The sequence below is a fragment of the Mercenaria mercenaria genome, chromosome 8, assembly GCF_021730395.1.
Source record: "Mercenaria mercenaria strain notata chromosome 8, MADL_Memer_1, whole genome shotgun sequence".
NCBI classification, from domain to species: Eukaryota; Metazoa; Mollusca; class Bivalvia; order Venerida; family Veneridae; genus Mercenaria; species Mercenaria mercenaria.
In genome coordinates, this window is record NC_069368.1 from 21,758,219 (window position 1) to 21,778,326 (window position 20,108).

Here is a 20,108-nt window from a genome sequence, read left to right on the forward strand (position 1 = left end):
CGGATATTACTCACAGTGACATTCCGTCACCTCAAGCAGAATACATGCACTGACATTCCGTCAACACCTAACAGTTAACCTACTAAAATTACACAAATTGATATTTCGTTCCAACTTCAAATTTGATACATAATACACGAATTCTAATGCTCAACTGTGATTTATTTTCATAATGTCTCTATACGAACACCTGTGTGAAACAAACATGAAACAATAATGAATTACATGTATTACTATTCACATGTTCATTTACATAAATCTCAAAATGTTTTTATTAGTCTACCGAGATTTAAAGACACTGACAAACGGTCTTTTAAACTGTCCTTTACATACCCATCCCTTGCCGCGGAGGACTTCCACCTGCCATGTCTCTGCCATAACTGCTCAGAGGTATTGTTATTAGCTGAAGTACTGGCACCTCCAGAACGGAAACTATGAAGGCTGTAACGAGAAGCTTCTAAACCCAACGAACCCATCATATTTTTGAAACTATCACGAACACTGGAATAGGATAAAGGTTTGTCGCAATATGGTCTTAGAACGCAAGTGTTTTTAACCTTAGAAAACTGTAACGGTCTAAATATAAATTCATCAGAAGTTGTATTAATGCCAGCTTGTAGTAAATACCTCAGGGCAAGAGAAGTTTCCAGTCCTAGAAATAACGACAGTGTTTCCTTCTCTTAACACATCAGTCTTTGAATGTTCAACATGTATTTCACAATGAGTATTGAACATTTTTATGTCTGATCTTTTTATGTGTAACGATTCATTTATACGAAAGAAACCAGCAAATGACAAAACAAATGAACAAATAAGTCTTAAATTTCCCAAAGAACTGTCCTCAGCAGCTTAGTATTGCACTAATTTTATAAGTATATCTGAAGTAACCGGTTCCTTCTTGTTAACGGATTTAGCTATCATTCTAATACAACCATTGAGACATAATTTTAACCATTCGTCTGAACACGGATTTAGTGAAAAAGGAACATTGTGTGCCCAGTTAATGGCATAAAAAATCATATTTAATTTAGACTTGCTACACGAATGACAGTTATCGTCCTGTAAAACGGAAACTAAATACATGTAAAGTGCTACCGTAACTGGCGTAGCGGGTAGAGCGGTTAACTGGACAATGGTACACCATTCTCTAAACTTCTTGAAAGCTTGAAAATAGCTACGTGTGGTAGATGGTTCTTTTCCCCTCATGCACACTTGTTGCACTGCTGAGAACAGATCTGTATTGAAATGACTGGCTTGAATTTTGACATCATTCCATCTGTTTGTTTCAAACAAATCTGTAAAACCATGAGAAAAAATATAATATACATGTATTATATTATGTAACGAAACTAAGATTTTATGATACATCAGAGCAGTCTAACCTCACTACCAAAACTTTGCTGGTGAATTTTTCTGAACCGAAAATAGTGTCTTTGTTACGACCTTGCATATAAATATTACTTGGGTCATTAAACAATAGCATGTCGGAAATATATGGCTTAAAGACCGAATGCTCACTAACTATCAAAGGAAAAAAAGGGACTAGATGGCCAATAAGGTGCTACTAGAGTACCTTTCGCTTTACAAAATAACAAAAAAATGAGCGCTTTGGGCATTAAATACACCGGCGGTACTAACCAATTGTTAACCTTGGACCAGCTGACCGAGAAAGCATCTACGCCTCGGAATCAGGGGTCCAGAATAATGAATTATAATGAGGCAACTTAGTATTGTATTCATTAGCAAAGCGGTCAACTTCATGAGGCCCGAACATATTGTCTATGAAATGAAAAAATCTGGTGTTACACCGTAATCATCGTAATCTAATAATCTGCTGAGCTCATCAGCTGTAATATTCTTATCTCTACTAATCCAGGTTGGTTCCAAGGAAATACCATTGTGGGCACATACGTTGAAAACTTTTAAAGCCATATTCTGCAGATTGGCATTCATGCTACCTTTATTAATAATATGAACACAATTTTTGTTATCAGTGTTCCAAAAGACTCTTTTTCCTCGTAACTGATTTTTAAATGAACATAGCGAAAACTTTATTGCTAAAAGTTCTCTGAAAGTAGAACTTTGATTTTTCTCGAAATCTGACCAAACCTTGTGTGCAATATCACCACAACACTCAATATACCCAGCACCTGCCACTGCCGAAGCATCTGAGTAAACTATCTCTGCAGGAAGATAATCCTGAAAAAGCACTTTGCAATTGTGAAAAGAGGAATCGAATACAGTTTTCCAAAATTTTAGGCAATTCCACAGACGTGTAATATCTTTATTTTTGCCCCAACTAACTCTTGTCTCTATGAAACCATAAAACGGTTTTGTTTGCAACAAACAAACATTACCTAGGACGGGTGCCATGGATATGATTTTACCAGATAGCTGAGCAAGTTTCCTGGCAGACGAAAAGGGGAAATAATCTAATACTTTCTGTAGGCATTCTCTTGTGCTTACTATTCTACTAGTAGGAATGCAGACATCCGTTCTTAAGATCCCAAACATAGCCTAACTATTCTAAACACTGAACTGGAAGAAAAATGGACTTTTCGGCATCTGACTTAGCCAGTTCGTAGGTGGCATTTATACCCCAACCATCGTCCAGAAACAAGACTATCCTAATGCCGAATGAACGCCAGTACTTAACAAGGGGACGTAACCCTTTTGTGAAAATGAAAGGGGCAGATGATAATCCGAATTGTAGCACAGAGAAAAGAAAATACTTAATTTTGCCTTCCATTTGCCATGAAAAACCAAGATATGTATGATGTATTGGTTTTATGGAAAAATGATGGTAACCTAAACTGAGGTCGAATTTGAACATGAAACCATTAGGAACCAGAAATTCCTTGGCTACTTTGAAATCTTCGAATTTCACTTTCTGTTTTTTAACATATGTGTTCAAAACGCTCAAATCTAAAACCAAACGTTTTTTGCCGACGCTATTAATAGCAACTGATAAAGGGTTAACATTATGATGTAAAAAGGGCACCTGATAGACGCAGTTTTTATCTAACAGTTTTAAAATTTCAGACTTCACAAAATCATAATTTTCTAAAGCAGAGCGATTGTTCTTCAAAACAAAAGTAGGTGGATTTACAATGAAAGGTATGGTATAACCATGCTCAATAACAGATAAAATGTCTGTGTTTGCTTGAATAGTATCTTTCCAAAACGGAAGTGCAGCTTGAAGTCTCTTTTTAACAGAACGATCTGAAACAGAAAATGAGCTTTCAATTGTCTCACAAAATATTTCTTTGAAATCTAAATCAGGAAGAAATTCTGACGATTCAGCAAAAAGCCAATACTTATCGTCCTTACATTGACAATCTGAAACTTCATTTTTCTTTTGTCTGGCTTGGCACTGATATTGTCCAGGATGGGGACTGCCGACCTTCGTAAGGTTCCAGACTCCAAGGGTCGCTCGACACTGGACATCCTGAGATGGGCGGCGCAGCCGGTTGCGAAGTGACCCACTCCTCCGCATGCGTAACAAACGATGTCTCGACTGCCAACGGTTTTCTGTTATCCCGCCACTGTATTTCTTTGTAGTTCTCTCCGATAGCTACGGAAAGACTGTCAAAACCAAAAAGTATTTATTTATTTATTTATTTATTTCTATCCTAACACTACTTATTTCAAATAATGCTAAACGAAATTCAGAGGAGTACATTTGTTATTTTCAGTAAACTTAATAGAACTGCATGCTACGCCTAAGCATTTTGCTTTTGAAATATCCTCCCACGTAAGTGGTGAAGAAATATAATTAAACTTTACACACATTGTATAAATAGAATAGCCAAAACAGCATAATTCAGGTTAATAACCGAAGATAAATTTGGCTTTATAAATACTTTTTCGTGCAGAAAGAATTAATAAACTCTCATTTCAGATATTTTTGACAAATAATACAATATAAATTAATAAATCAACTACTTATATCATGTACAGACTAACAACTAAATTTTATGGTGATAAACGGTCAATGACATTATCGGGGAGCAAATTCATATATTAACTTACTGAGTAATGCAATAAATTTTTGTTTTCCTGAAAATAACGAAAATAATAAGACTTATTCGATAAATAAGTAAACAATAACAGCCAACAATGAATTCGCCGTGGCGAAGTTTTGACAAGTCCTGCACGGAAATCACGTGAAAGTGATGCCGTTTACTATTTATCTGCTCGATTAAAGGTCGAGCTTGTATATGTAATGTAATAAATTTTGATCTTTATAATTCTTTACACATGTACCTATTTTACGGTATATATTACAAACTAAAGTACGCAGTGGACGCCCAAACGATATTTGTGTATCCGTGAAGCCATTGTAAATGAAAATAAAAAAAATAAAAAAAATACCTGGTTACTATTACCAGCTGAGCTATTATCAGACTCAAACATTTTAGACTTTTCCAACTTTGCCTTCAGCAGCCTTGGCCCTCTCCTCGGCTCTACGAATCTTTTTATCGTCATCAGAGTCGCTAGCGACTTCGTTCTGCTCATATTCCTGTATAGTTAACCAGCCTGCCGATGAAGAATCTGCTATACGGATAAGTTTATTCCTATGCTTTATCTTACTTTTGGCTTCCTCTAAGAAATCAGTGGCCTTACTGGCGTTTCTAAGATTAATAGCTTTCTGAGCCGAGTCTAATAAATCTGCTATATCAGCATTAAAAAGATACAGCTTTCTATTTGAAACGTTTTTGAAAGATAATGAATTATCAGTTCGTACCTTTTTTCGTACGTTTTCTGCTGCCCATTCGGAATCTTCTTTGAAGTCTTGCTTCAATTCTGTGAACTTGGAGTTAAAATATCCTTTGAGTTCTTCCACGATTTCCTTCCTAAACCAAGGAGGTGCTTACGAAGCTATATTGTGTGTGTGTGTGTGTGTGTGTGTGTGGGTGGGGGGGGGGGGGGGGGGGGGGGGGGGGGAAGTAGGGGAGGTAACATTTGCTCGAGGAAAAAATATCAGTTAGAGTAGCCTCCCTTTACGTTTGCAAATGACGTCGAGGGGGTAGGGGAGGTAACCTAGGCTCAAAAAAGGAGGTCGGTTAGAGTAGCCTCCCCTTAATTTTGCAAATGGCGTCGAGGGGGCTTAGGGAGGTAATCTTGGCCCGAAAAATGGTATGTTAGAGTAGTCTCCCCTTAAATTTGCAAATGGCGCCGAGGGGTTGGTGGGGTAACCTTGGCTCGAAAAGAGGTTAGTTAGAGTAGCCTCGCCTAATTTTGCAAATGGCGTCGAGGGGTTTAGGGGAGGCAAACATGCCTCAAGAAAGAACAGTCGGTTAGAGTAGCCTCCCCTTAATTTTTGCAAATGGCGTCAATAGTGGTAGGGGAGGAAACCTTGGCTCGAGAAAAAATGGTCGGTTAGAATAGCCTCCCATTAATTTTGTATATGGCGTTGAGTGGGTAGGGGAGGTAACATTGGCTCCAAAAAGCAGGTAGGTTAGAGTAGCCTCCCTCTTCTTTGCAAATGGCGTCGGGGTTAGGGGAGGTAACCTAGGCTCGAAAAAAAGAGGTCGGTTAGAGTAGCCTCTCCTTAATTTTGCAAATGGCGTCGAGGGGGCTTTGGGAGGTAATCTTGGCTCAAGTAAAGGTAGGTTAGAGTTGCCTCCCCAAAACTTTGCAAATGGCGTCAGGCGGGTAGGGGAGGAAACCTTGGCTCGAAAAAAAGTTGGTTAGAGTAGCCTCCCCTTAATTTTGCAAATGGCGCCGAGGGGATTAGGGGAGGTAACCTTGGCTCGAGAAATGAGGTCGGTTAGATTAGTCCCTCATTAATTTTGCAAATGGCGTCGAGGAGGTTAAAGGGAGGTAACTTTGGCTCGAAAGAAAAACAAAGGTCGGTTAAAGTAGCCTCCCCCTAATTTTGCAAATGGCGTCGAGGGATTTAGGGGAGGTAACCTTGGCTCGAAAAAAGGTCGGTTAGAGTAATCGCCCCTTAACTTTGCAAATGGCGTCGAGGGGTAGGGGAGGTAACCTTGGCTCGAGAAAAATGGTCGGTTAGAGTAGCCTTCCCTTACGTTTGCAAATGGTGTCAAGAAGGTTAGGGGAGGTAACCTCGGCTCGAAGAAAATGTTGGTTAGAGTAGTCTCCCCTTAATTTTGCAAATGGCGTCAAGGATGTTAGGGAAAGTAACCTTGGATCGAAAATAGATGTCGGTTAGATGGCCTCCCCTTAATTTTGCAAATGGCACCGAGGGTGGTAGGGGAGGTAACCTCGGCTCGGAGAAAAGGTCGGTTAGAGTAGCCTCCCCTTAATTTTGCAAATGGCGTAGAAGGTGTTAGGGGAAGTAACTTTAGATCGAAAATAAATGTTGGTTAGAGTAGCTTCCCCTTAATTTTGCAAATGGCACCGAGGGGTTTAGGGGAGGTAACCTTGGATCGAAAAAAATCAGTTAGAGTAACCTTAATTTTGCAAATGGCGCAGAGGGGGTAGGGGAGGCAACTTTTGCTCTGAAAAAGGCCGGTTAGAGTAGCCTCCCCTTAATTTTAAGTATACTATGTATTTTAAATATATGACAGTAAGGCTAAATTTCCCTTTACTTTGTCTAAGAAGGGGGAATAACTTTGGATGTTGAACTACGAGTTGGTTATGGCAACTTATCTAGTACTTTATAAATGGCGTCAAAGAGGAAAGGGAAGGAAATGTTGACTAAATTGAAAATGGCTATGGTAATCTCCCCTCAATTTAGAAATGATGCCAAGGAGGGAAAAGTAACTGCATGGCAAAAGACGAATCGAAGTAGCCTCAATGCATTTTGCAAATGGCATCAAGATAAAGTAACATCGGATGACAAAATGTAATTAAGATTAAGCATGGGTAAAACTACCACGTATTTTGCAAATGGCGTCAATGAAAGGAGAGTAACTACTGATGACAAAGTGTAAGCCGGTAAGGCTACTCTTCTCAGTATTGTACAAGAAAGTATGACCAGCTGAACACCACTGCATTTTGCAAATGGTTTGAATGATGTAAACTTACTATCGGAAGACTAATTAGATTTCTGAAACATCCGAATTGAATAATTAAATGCAATTGTACGACCATTTATTTAAAAGAAGTAACCAACACAACTGTATGGCGTTTTATTCATTTTTCAAGCAGCAATAAATAGCACAGATAGTGACAAGTGACAGTGTTAAGTATAATTTTAATAAATTTATCTCTTCTGATCTTATTCAAACGGACAGAGACATGCGCCATGCGTAATGTCACTTAATATTTCATGACGTCACAATGCTTAAGTTAGAAATAAAAGTTCAATATGTGTATGTTTGTTTTAAGTTTCAACGGTTTTGCTTGTATTTAAGTTTTTTTTGTAAGCATTATTATACATCTTCTGTCTTTTCTCAGTCCTTACAGATCATATCCTTTCGCGTTCGAGTGTAGTTTCGTGCAAGAGAAAATCATACTTGGATTTCTCCCCGTTAGAAAAAAATGAGTTTATCGTGTTATAACCTAACCTTATATTCCTGTAATCCTTTAAAACTACGGACTGAAAATCTAAAACTTTGCCTACGACTAAACATTTAATCAGCGCATCTTTTTACCCACCACTCTTAAAGATCTACCTTTAACGCACTGTCCTTATTAAAGACACAGCTGCTTTAAAAGTCATTTCAGCCAAAAAAGGGTTAATGTTAATGCTCAGTTAGGTGTCGGTTAATATATGTTATGCCAAACAGTGTAAAATTCAGTGAACAAGAAATGAGGCCAAAATGACTTTTAAAAAGCAATATTTAGACAATCCAGACAAAGAACGGTAGAATGAATGTATGTTTGAATAAAAGAGGTATGATTTTATCTGTACAATTTGAAGCTACTGAAGTATGGAACTTTCAGAGTATTAGAGTATTATACCCTGATAAACGCACTGTTTCAGACGGTGAGAAATCCAAATACAATTTTCATTTGCATGCAACATCAATTAAACGCGAAAGAGTAATATACATGTTGTATTACCATAAGAGTAAGCGTAATGTTGCGCACTGCGTTTGACGTTACGCTGGTAAAATGTGTACTATTTAGTACACTAAGATTGAAATGCATAAAATAAGATTTGTTTGATTTATATGTAAAATCGATTTTTGTCTTTTTGTTTATAAACTGATCAATGGATATTTATTTTTGAAAACTATCCCTGTCCAAAACAATTATTAAGGAGTACAATTTTGAGAAGCTTATAAAATAATGAACCTATTCAGTATTCTATGTGGCGTCTTAAAAATATTGACTGTCCCTGATGTTTTATTTATCAGTCGAATGTGCATTTTGTGCTCATAAAAATGTATTTTAAAAAATAAACCGATACATATGATATAAAGATGCATAAATCCACGACCAATAACAAACCAATCTAGAAATATTTGCTGCATCGAAAAATAGTCCGACTGTATCAGTGTTCCAACAACAAAAAAAATCCTCATTCTAACTTCAGATGTTTATCCTAAGATTTAGGAAAAACTTATCAAATACAATTAAACAAATGTTACACATTTTGGCCGCTTAAACATTACCAACAAGAGCTATCACTGACGACGACTAGTACCCTCAGCCACCGCTTTAATAAATAGAAAGTAAGATGTTTTGAACTTCAAGTGTGACCTTGACCTTAGACCTTGTGATCTGAGTTGCACCCGCTCGACTATTCGAAAATGTTCGAGATACTACTACTAGTACTTCTATTACTACAACTACTATTAGTAGTAGTATAAGTATTATATAAGCAAGCTTGAAAGATGAAAAAGATAACAGAGTTTGGAGGGGGATAGGGTGTCGGTTTGGTGGAATGAGGGAATCCAAGAAACAATATGAGATATAAGTTAGTGTAAGAAATGTAAGAAAAAAAGATTTGATGGAAGTGGCTAGGGGTATCAATGCCTGTTGGGTGAAGTATGGGTAATGAGGGATACTAAGATTTCAGATGAGATACAAATAAGTGTGAAAAAAATATAAAAGACAGCGGGGGAGAGGGTGGCTGTAGAAGTGGGGATGAGGGATGAGATGCGATGTGTGAGAGATTTAAAAAAATTTGGAAGTGGGTAAGGGTGAGTGTAGAAGTCAGGGAATATGGGATATTTTAACATCGTATAAACATATGACATACAAGATAAACAATATAATTAAGTGTAAGGAAAATAAAAAAGAAAAAAATTTGAGGCGAGAGGTGGTGAAATGGGGTGGGGGAGATAGGTGAAGACGTGGGGTGTGAGGGAACCCAAGAAAAATATGAGATGTGAGGTTGTGTAAGAAATGTATTTTGGGGTATGAGTAGGTTTGAGGTTAGAGGAAGTGTGGGTAGGACTTAAAAGTGTGGGGTATGAGGGATACCACTACTATGAAACATTATGAGTTATAAGTCAAATTGAGAAGTATGTCATAAAACTTTAATCAACACTGTTAAAAAATCTGACCCCAGTGACCTTGACCATTAACTACCAGACCCTTATGAAACCAAAAGATGTCTGCCCCTTTATAAGATCAATCCTTATGTGAGCTACACTATGAGAAAACCAACACAGTGCGTTTGCGACCAGCATGGATCCAGACCAGCCTGCGCATCCGCGCATTCTGGTCAGGATCCATGCAGTTTGCTAACGGTTTCTCTAATTGCAATAGGCTTTGAAAGCGAACAGCATGGATCCTTACCAGACTGCGCGGATGCGCAGGCTGGTCTGGATACATGCTGGTCGCAAACGCACTATGTTGGTTTTCTCATGGTGCGGCTCATGCGGGGTTTAGTTATTACAGGGCAGTACTTAAGAAGATATAGTGAAAATGAGAAGCTTGTCATAAAACTTTTTAACCAACTATGTATTGCAATATTTGACCCCAATCACATTGACCTTTAGGATTCTTGACCCTCAACTAATAGATGTCCGCCCCTTACCAAGACAAACCTTAATGTGATGTTAATAGGGGCAGTAGTTAAGAAGACAGCGTGACACTGAGAAGCTTGCAATAAAATTTTAACTTGAACGACGCCAGGACAATTAAAACAAGAGCTGTCGGAGGACAGCAACGCTCGACTATTCAACAGCCTTGTCAATTGAATGAAAATGAAAGTCGAAAAAGTGGCATGATCTTGTAAAACTATAAAGAAGAGTTATGAATCATATGCACTGCATGTCAGATCATGACAATGAACAAGTGTTTGAAGTTTCAATCCATTTCCATTAGTGGGTATTGAGATACCAGCTTACATACAAAACCTTAACAAAACATTTCTAAGTAGAAAAAGGGCATAACTTTGTAAAAAACAAGATCTGTCTTAGGACAGCAACACTCGACTATTCAACAGCCTTGTCAACTGAATGAATACACAAGTCGAAAAAGGGGCATAATTTTGTAAAAATAGGAAACAGGCTTATGGAACCTGCACAGTGCTTATCAGCTCATGACAGTGAACAAGTGTGTGAAGTTTCAATTCATTCCCATTAGTGGGTACTGAGATACCAGCTTACATATAAGAATTTAACCAAAAACTGCTAAGTTGTAAAAGGGGCATAATTTTGAAAAAATACAAAGTAGAGTTATAGGACCTGCATAGTGCATGTCAGATCATGACAGTGAACAAGTGTGTGAAGTTTCAATCCATTCCCATTAGTGGGTACTGAGATACCAGCTTACATACGAAACCTTAACCAAAAATTTCTAAGTCGAAAAAGGGGCATAATTTTGTAAAAAAGCAAAATAGAGTTATGGAACCTGTGCGATGTAAGTCAGTTTATCACAGTGAACAAGTGTTTGAAGTTTCAATCCATTCCCCTTAGGGGTTACTGAGATACCAGCTTACATACAAAAACTTAACCAAATCGGGACGCGGACGCCGACGCCGACGCATGGGCGATTCCAATAGCTCTACTTTTCTTTGAATAGTCGAGCTAAAAAGCAAACTGAAGTTATGGAACCTGTGCAGTTTAAGTCAGTTTATCACGGTGAATAAGTGTGTGAAGTTTCAATCAATTCCCACAAGTGGTTACTGAGATACCAGCTTACATACAAGAACTTAATCAAATCGAGACGCCGACGCGGACGCCGAAGCACGTATGAGTCCAGGAGCTCTACCTGTTATTTGAATAGTCGAGCTAAAACCCCTTTTTATTCTTCGAATAGTCAAGCTAAATATCTTCCAAGCAATTTAGAAAATATGGAGCGGGCACAAAGCTGAGCTATTTGACCTTTGACCTCCAAATGTAACCTTGATTTTGGGCCTAATGACCTGGACTGTGGACTCTGCACATCGTCTTGATGAGGTTAATATTCATGCCAGTTGTTATGAAAATCTTCCCAGCGGAAACAATGGTGGGACGAACGAACGGACCGGCGGACATACGTGACTCCAATATAGCCCCATTTACTTTGTACATGGGGTATATTTATATACATCTAATTGTTTAACTATGCTGGTGTCAGGGCGGCTGTGGTGGTGCCATGCTTATATGCTTGTGCCAGGTCTGCTGTGGCTTCATCATACTTGGTTCTTCATTCTGCAGATATTTGTTACTTATTCATTTAAAATCACTCTGAAAATGAGAATAAACAAGCAAATTCGATGAATTGGTATCCCCCGCCGAATGGGTTTGTGGTGAGGAATGGCAAAGAAATATATCCAGCAAAAAATTAAGGATGTTACTAAGAATCAAATAATTTCATTAGTCGGAGGGGGAGGGGGTGTGACCCAGGGCAGTGGGGGTGACCGGGTGTGGGTACACAACTTCACATGTTGATAATAAATATTCATGGAAAAAAATGAAAAAAGTTTAATGAAATTTTACCAATTGATTAGTTTATTATGTACAAATATGTGGATTTTTAAACAATCAAAGGGCAATAACTCTGAAGTTACTAAAGAGATCATAACGAATTTTGTGTGCACTACCACATTATGGTGATCTAAACTCAATTTAAATTTCAGAGTTCTAGGTCAAATATGCCACAAGTTATGAAGCAGAACTTGCCTTATTTATAGTGCCCTATAAAGTTAACACTAGAAACTTCTAAGAGCCATAACTCTGGTGTTACTTGGGCAATCTGACTGAAACTTGACGGGCCGCATTTCCCATAGTGGTGAACATGTATATGAAGTTTTATTTAAATATTCCCAACCACTTTCTAGATACGGCTCCGGATGGACAACGCCAAAACTATATCCCTCCGCCTTAAGCGGGGAATAATAATGAAGACACGAAATACTTAAAGATGTAAGGTTACATAAGATTAAATTAAATCTTCCATTTGTTTTCTTTTCAGAATAATCAGTAAAAATATATCTCTCCCTTCGCAGGCGAAAAAGGAAAAAATTGGGAATGGAAATATTTGACGAAAGGCAGCATATTAACAACGACAAATAATTTGACGAAAAGTAATAACAAGAGCTGTCTGTAAGACAGCGCTCTCCACTATTCGGCGATTTGACAGTAAAATGAATTGAAGTCTCAATAAGAGACATCTACTTTAAAAGGAAGAAACACCAAGATATAAAGTTATATCCAGAAAGCGAAGATTGCCAAAAAAACTTTAAGTATGAAAGGGGCATAATTCTGTCAAAAATACAATTAGAGTTATGGGGATTGTAACCACACATGCAGATGATGATTATAAAGAAATATTTTTAATTTCAAGTCATTATCTTTTAAAGTACTAAAGATATGTGTATAAACGAAGCTTTCGAAAAAATTAACATGAAAATAATTCCAAGTATTACAACTTGGTGGCCTTGACCTTGGGTATAATGGGCCCAGCCACTGCACATACTTTGTATGCTTGACAATGTTTATGTGAAGTTACAGTAAGACATAAGCAATAGTAACAAAGATATGACAGAAAAACAAAGGTTGCCGGAACACTTTAACCTTAAAAATAACCTAAGTATAACACCTTGGTGACCTTGACCTTGGGTATAATGGACCCAGCCCATGCACATACTTTGTATGTATGCTGGAAAATGTTTATGTGAACTTACAGCAAGATATAAGCAATAGTAACAAAGATATGACAGAAAAACAAAGGCTGCCGAAAAACTTTAACCTTAAAAATAGTCTAAGTATAACACCTTGGTGACCTTGACCTTGGGTATGGGCCCAGCCCCTGCACATACTTTGTTTGTATGCTGATGAACAATGTTAATGTGAAGTTACAGTAAGATATAAACAATAGTAACAAAGATGACAGAAAAACAAAGGTTGCCGAAAAATTATAACCAAGAAAGCTGACGCCGACGCCAGGGGGAGTAGAATAGCACCCCTATTCTCCGAATAGTGGAGCTAAAAATGAAACGAAATAAATCATAAATTACTTAGAGATAGAAAAAATATCAAAGGTATTACCTGACATGTGTCGGGCTGTCGGAGGACGGCACGATATTTGTTTTCAGCAATCGATTCCTTTTCTATGTCTTTCAATAATGTTAAACACTGTCTTCTTGCCTTTAAAAACCTGAAACAAATCATACTTTATAGACCTGATGCTACATTAATCAAGCGAAATCCATGAAATTCAATAAAAATATGCTAAGATTTATTGGCAATCGATTGTCAGACAAGTCTTTTTACAGTAATTCTCCAAGCAACTCTTGACTACAATGTATGTTGTTGCGGTCGCTGACTTCGAATCATTTACACATTCCTGCTGTGGGTTCGAGCCCCTCTCTAGGCCGCTGAATTCTTTTACTTCAAGGGTTTACTGAAGGTTGGATGTCAATATTTCCACTTAATGACTTGAGCAATAATCAGGAAATTTAATGGTTATAACATTGATTATATACAAATTGAATTACTTACTTTGGAATGGCTTACCAGTAGTCATATGTTAGGAATTCTAACTGACCAATCAGACAGCTGCATTTTCAAGTACTGTCATTTTCCACATGAATTAAACGAGGCGTTTTTACAATGAACATGTAGTGATTTGCAGTAATTTAGAAATCAAATTCAGTTTTTAACATTAAATGTCATAGAAGATGCAAAAACTAAAACACTTGAAGTTTAAGCTTTAGAAAAAAAATATTGAGGTTTTAAACAGGGAGTCTGAGATACAGTCCGAGTAAAATGTAGTATGAAATTAGTATCATTTCGCAATGTTTCGGTCATATTAAAAGTATGAATTATAAGTACTGGCGCTAAACCATGCCTTGTGCAAAACATGTGCGTTTTATCTCTAGGCATGGGCAAAAGATTTATAATTACAAATGCAGAATTTCTCTAGATTACCTGAATCAATGTTTTTAAAACTAGAATGTGTCTGTAGGACACAGGGTGTGCCCCTACAGGTGCATTTGTCACAAATAAGGGGCAATAATTCAAATGTTTGCAGTCTTTTATAAAAAGGATTCATTATTCTAGACCGTATACTTTTTGAGCTATGAGCATCACAAACAAAAAATCTACTATTTTGGCTATTTCAAGGGTCATAACTTTGTAATATGCGCTAAGATTCTCAGGAAGAATGCCAAGTGTGAAAATGTCAGCCAAAAAATAAGAGGTGCGCATGTTCATATCATGATAAAGACTCATGCAAGTTTTCATCAATTTATATCAAACACTTTTTGAGCTAGGCGTGTCATAAGGTAAAAATGTGCATTTTTTACTATTTCAGGGGCCGTAACTCTGGAAATAGGAGGCAGAAGCAGACGAAAATAGGAGGTGCGCAAGTTCATACCATGATTAAGATTCGCGCAAGGTTTCAATTTATATTAAATATTTTTGAGCTAGGCGCATCACAAGGTGAAACTGTGCATTTCTTACTATTTCAGGAGCCATAACTCTAGAAATAGGGGTGGAGCCAGATGAAAAATAGAAGATGCGAAAGTTCATATCATGAAAAAGACTCATGCAAGGTTTAATCAATTTATATTAAATACTTTTTGAGCTAGGCGCGTCACAAGGTGAAAATGTGTATATTTTACTATTTCAGAGGCCATGACTCTGGAAATAGGGGACGGAGCCAGATGAAAAATAGGTGGTGCGCATGTTCATATCAAGATTAAGACTCGAGCAAGGTTTCATCAATCTATATCGAATAACTTTGAGCTAGGCGCGTCACAAGGTGAAAATGTGTATATTTTACTATTTCAGAGGCCATGACTCTGGAAATAGGGGACGGAGCCAGATCAAAAATAGGTGGTGCGCATGTTCATATCAAGATTAAGACTCGAGCAAGGTTTCATCAATCTATATCGAATAACTTTGAGCTAGGCGCGTCACAAGGTGAAAACGTGCATTTTTTACTATTTCAGGGGCCATAACTCCGGAAATAGGGGGAGCAGCCAGACGAAAAATAGGAGGTACGCAAGTCCATATCATAATAAAGACTCATGCAAGGTTTCGTCAATTTATATCAAATACTTTTTGAGCTAGGCTCCTCACGAACTTCGGAAGTACGGACGGACGCACGCACGCACGGACAAGACCAAATCTATATTGGGGGCACAAAAAAGTAAACAAACCAAACAATGGAACAGGGTAAATATGTAAAGTTAAAATTACAGTCGTCAGTAATTGTCGATAGAAGAAGAGAATGATGTCAACATTGTATGACACATGACTCCTGAAAATGTTCGATAGAATAATACTAAAAAATTTAAAAAGTGGCAAAACTCCAAAACTATCGGACTCCGAACTCCAAACTAATATGCACATATATATTTTAAGCTGATATTGTTTACTTAGTTTCATTTGAATTATAGGACTTGAGTGCACCGTGAATGTTTGAGGATGTAGTTGTAATATTTCGACGCAAGATAACCGAATTCAGTTCCTTAACCAGTAAAATTTAGCTCTCCAACAAATACACGGCTAATTCAGAAGCCATAAGTGTTATGACAAATTCTTTCTCGAACTCGCATTGCGTAAATTCTTAAATAATTTAGTAGCCTACCTTGTTGAAAATAGTCGATTACTATAATGTTGACATAAGGGGTCCTTCTGATAACCGGCATCAGTAGGTTACCAGTGCACCTCTGGTTATCGGAAGCTTCATGGTACCAGCAAGATAGTCCTACGACAACTGTACTTCCATCAAATAAAATTTTCCTCCTGTTGATACAATAATAAATAGCCACATTGTTTTCCTGGGTTTCTCACTAATACTTACTTACACAAAAATCACGTACGGAAAACTGGGGTTTTCTTCTTGAGTCTTCTTCTTCTTCTTCTTCCGGTACGCAACTACACTGTCAGACCAGTAGCCTCGACTGGGATTTTCAACTTTCTTTTAAAATGAAAGAAACTTTTATTCCTAAAATCGACTTTTGCTTTCTAAAGGTTTTAAATAATGTACTGCTTACTGATAACTGGTAGTCATTATTAAACAATTAACAATAATGGGCTTAAAGTAAAAAAGAATTAAGACATGATAATCAGAAAATACCAAATTTGTAGAAAATCTATTAAAATGAAAATGAATGTGCATAGCTTGTTTAAAATTCCACGTCTAATATAAAGCTAGCCAACGGAATAAACTAATTGTACAGACAAAAAATACTCACTGCGCCCGAGAAAAATTACCAAGCTGCCTCCTTGACCAAATCATTGTGAAATCTACAACATAGCATCCTTGCACGTGCTTGTTTAGTCAACATCAGCCGCCATAGCTGCACCGTCCACTAAACCATTGTGAAATCTACAACATCACATCCGTGCGAGTGCTTGTAGTCAATATCAGGCACCTCAGCTTTGCCATCCATTAAACAACTGTGATATCTACAACATGATATCGTCACACGTTCTTTTAGTCAATATCAGCCGCCATTTTGGAAAAATCTGCAGAGAAATGCATACAAAATAGTATAACATACGTAGTAATATACATACCTGTTCATGATAAAGAGAAACGCACGTTTTGTTTGATCTGCATTTCTGCGTCAAGTATCCCCAATGTTCTAGTAGTAAATACAGATATATAAAAGAAAAAGAATAAAAAAAAAAAACCAGCCATAAAATGGAACATAGCGCGCGCTTACCCAGATGTCGTAAAATTAAGTAAAATTATTAAAGCACACCGCAATATTTAACTTATTCTAATAATCTAATAATAATATATTGCTCATAGCAGAAAGAAAAACACATTGTAACAGAACAAAAGACAAATAATCCAATGCGACAAACAATTCGTACCAACAAAAACCAGTTTTGAGAAAACAACACAAACCGAAAGGACCACAAACATCACCACAAACATTAAAACGCAACACACACTACCGCAAACACCACCACACGCACTAAAACACCGCCACAAACACCACCACTACCACAAACACTAAAACACCGCAAAAAACACTTTAACACAACAAACGCCACCACAAGCATTAAAACACTACAAACACCACCACAAACACCACGACACAACAAACACCAACACAAACATTAAAACAAAACAAACGCCACCACAAACACACAACACAAAAACACCACCCCAAACACCACGAAGTAGCCACAAAACATCAAACATCGAACATAAAGTATTACGAAAGAAAAATATACAAGGTATGTAGATCTGATTCTTAATAAGCGCACATATTATCAATATTTTTGTTTAAATTTAAGTTTGCCTGGATTGATTTACAGGTCTCAGAAAGGCTTTGACTGTTTAAAGCTAAGCGTTTACCACGTAATCGGTTGCAGGGTTTCTCTCTCCGTTGTTTGTAGACTTGGGAGTATGTCGTTCATTAATACCACTGCCTAGATGCAGATGTAAGTTTCCATGGTAACCCTGTTGAGTGTATAGACACAGAAAGGCATTTGTTATAAGAGAAACAAATATATCAAAGTGTTGCCACAAGAAAGAACTAGTAAACACATCCTATATATGATACAAAATCGGCTGTATAACATTGTACATCTGAATGCCAATCATCCGTTTATACCATTGCCTAGATGTAGTGGTACGTTTCCATAGTAACCCTGTTGAGTGTATAAACACAAAAAGGAATGTGTAAAAAGAAAAAGAAATATATCAAAGTGTTGCCACAAGAAAGATGAAATAAATATACACACCCTATATGTTCCAAATCTGCTGTATAACTCTGTAGATTCTGAACGTCGATCATCCATTTATATCATTGCCAAGATATAGATGTACGTTTCCGTGGTAACCCTGTTGTGTGTATAGATATGTGCAAAAAACAGAAACAAACATATCATGCTGCTACCTTAAGAAAGGAAATGCAAATATACACACCTTTAATGCCCTAAAATCTGCTGTATAACTTTGCAGATCTGCATGTCGTTCATCCATTTATTTCATTGCCTAGATGTAGATATATGTTTCCATGGCAACCCTGTTGAGCGTTTCAGACACACGAAGGCGTGTGAAAGAACAACTGAATCACAACCTAAAATGCATGAAAAAAAATATGTACGATGTCCTGTTAGGGCTTTCGTGATAATACTGTCGCCTCAGGTACACTTAATTAGACACCGTAAATATGATTTTGTTAAACATAAATGTCTCACTTGCCATTAAAACTATTTTACAAAACATGTTTTCATGACACCATCACTTGCATGAGACTAATGATTCAAAATCCATGAACAATATTACAGCCAAGCTACTGAACGTCGGTTATCCATCTAGAAGATTCCATGATGATCAAATTGACTATATACAAGAGCTGCACATGTCCATAAGACAGCATGCTCGACTATTCAACAACTGAAGTCGAACAATGACTGTAACTTGGCAAGACTTACATACCTGCGTCATTTCATTATAATTAGTTACAAATTAAAATTTCATTATGGCAACAACTAGCATGCAAAACTTAAATGAAATAAGGGACATAATTTGAATTAATTTCAACGAAGAGTTCTTTTACTTTGGTATGGGCTTTTTTATGAGATGGAAGCCGAAAAAGGGCCATAATTTAAATTAAATTCAACCAAGAATTGTATAACTCTAGCATTATGTGAAGTTTCAATCCAATAATACAGTTTTTACTGAAATACGGATTGATAGTTGTATGCAAAACTAAACCGAATTGTCTAAGTAGAAAAATGGTGATATTTTGAATTTCATTCAAGCAGGAGTAATCTAACTTGGTTACTGTAGTAGGCTTGATAACTGAGAAGCAGTGTGTGAATTTTCAATCAAATAAATATAGATGTTACTGAGAAACAGCTTGGGTCATTTGCATGCAACCCAATTTTCTAAATAAAAAATGACCATATAAATTCAACCAAGAGTTATCCAACTTAGTTATTGCGACTGGGAAGCACTGTATGAAGAATCATAAAACGGATCATAATGTGTATTAACTTCAACCAAGAGTTATCTAACTTAAATTTCAATAGGTTTGATGACTGCAAAGTGTTGTGTAAAGTTTAAATCCAATACGTAGTCGGTTAAAAAGCTCAGTCAGAGCTTATGTTGTACTGTTATATGTCTTGCCGACTTAAAATAAAATTTATCTTATCTTATCTTATCTTATCTTATCTTAATACATGCAATGATTACTGAGATATGATCTTGCACATAAAATTTTAACCAAGGTGTGACGCCGACGCCCGGATGAGTAGAATAGCTCTCACTATCTTTCGAAAGTCTAGCTAAAATGCATACAGGAGTGTGTAAGAGAGCAAACAAATGTTAACACTAATGTTGTCTTTATATATACATGACAGAAAGGGGAAAGAAAACATACACACCCGATATGCTCCAAATCTGAAAACACGTCCATCTACGATCTGTAAGTATCATTGTATGGTTCTGATCGTTGCCACAATGACACAAAACCTTAAATGCAAGAAATGGAAAAAAAAATCCACAGCAAAATCACTTGTATGACACATGTAATAAAATGATGTATGAGACATAAGACTCAAAATCGATAGAGGCGATCCATGAACATTATTACAGAGAAGTTACTGACCGTTGACCATCTATTTCTATCATTATGTTGATACAGATGTACATTTCCGTGTCCATCATGTTAAGTGTATGAAATACAGAAAGACATGTATAAAAACACAAACAAACATATAACATTGTGTTGCCTTTAGACATTTCAAATGAAAAAGAAAACATACACGCCCAATATGCTCCAAATCTGAAAACACGTCAGTCAATGTTCTGTATCATGAGACTGTATGTATCGT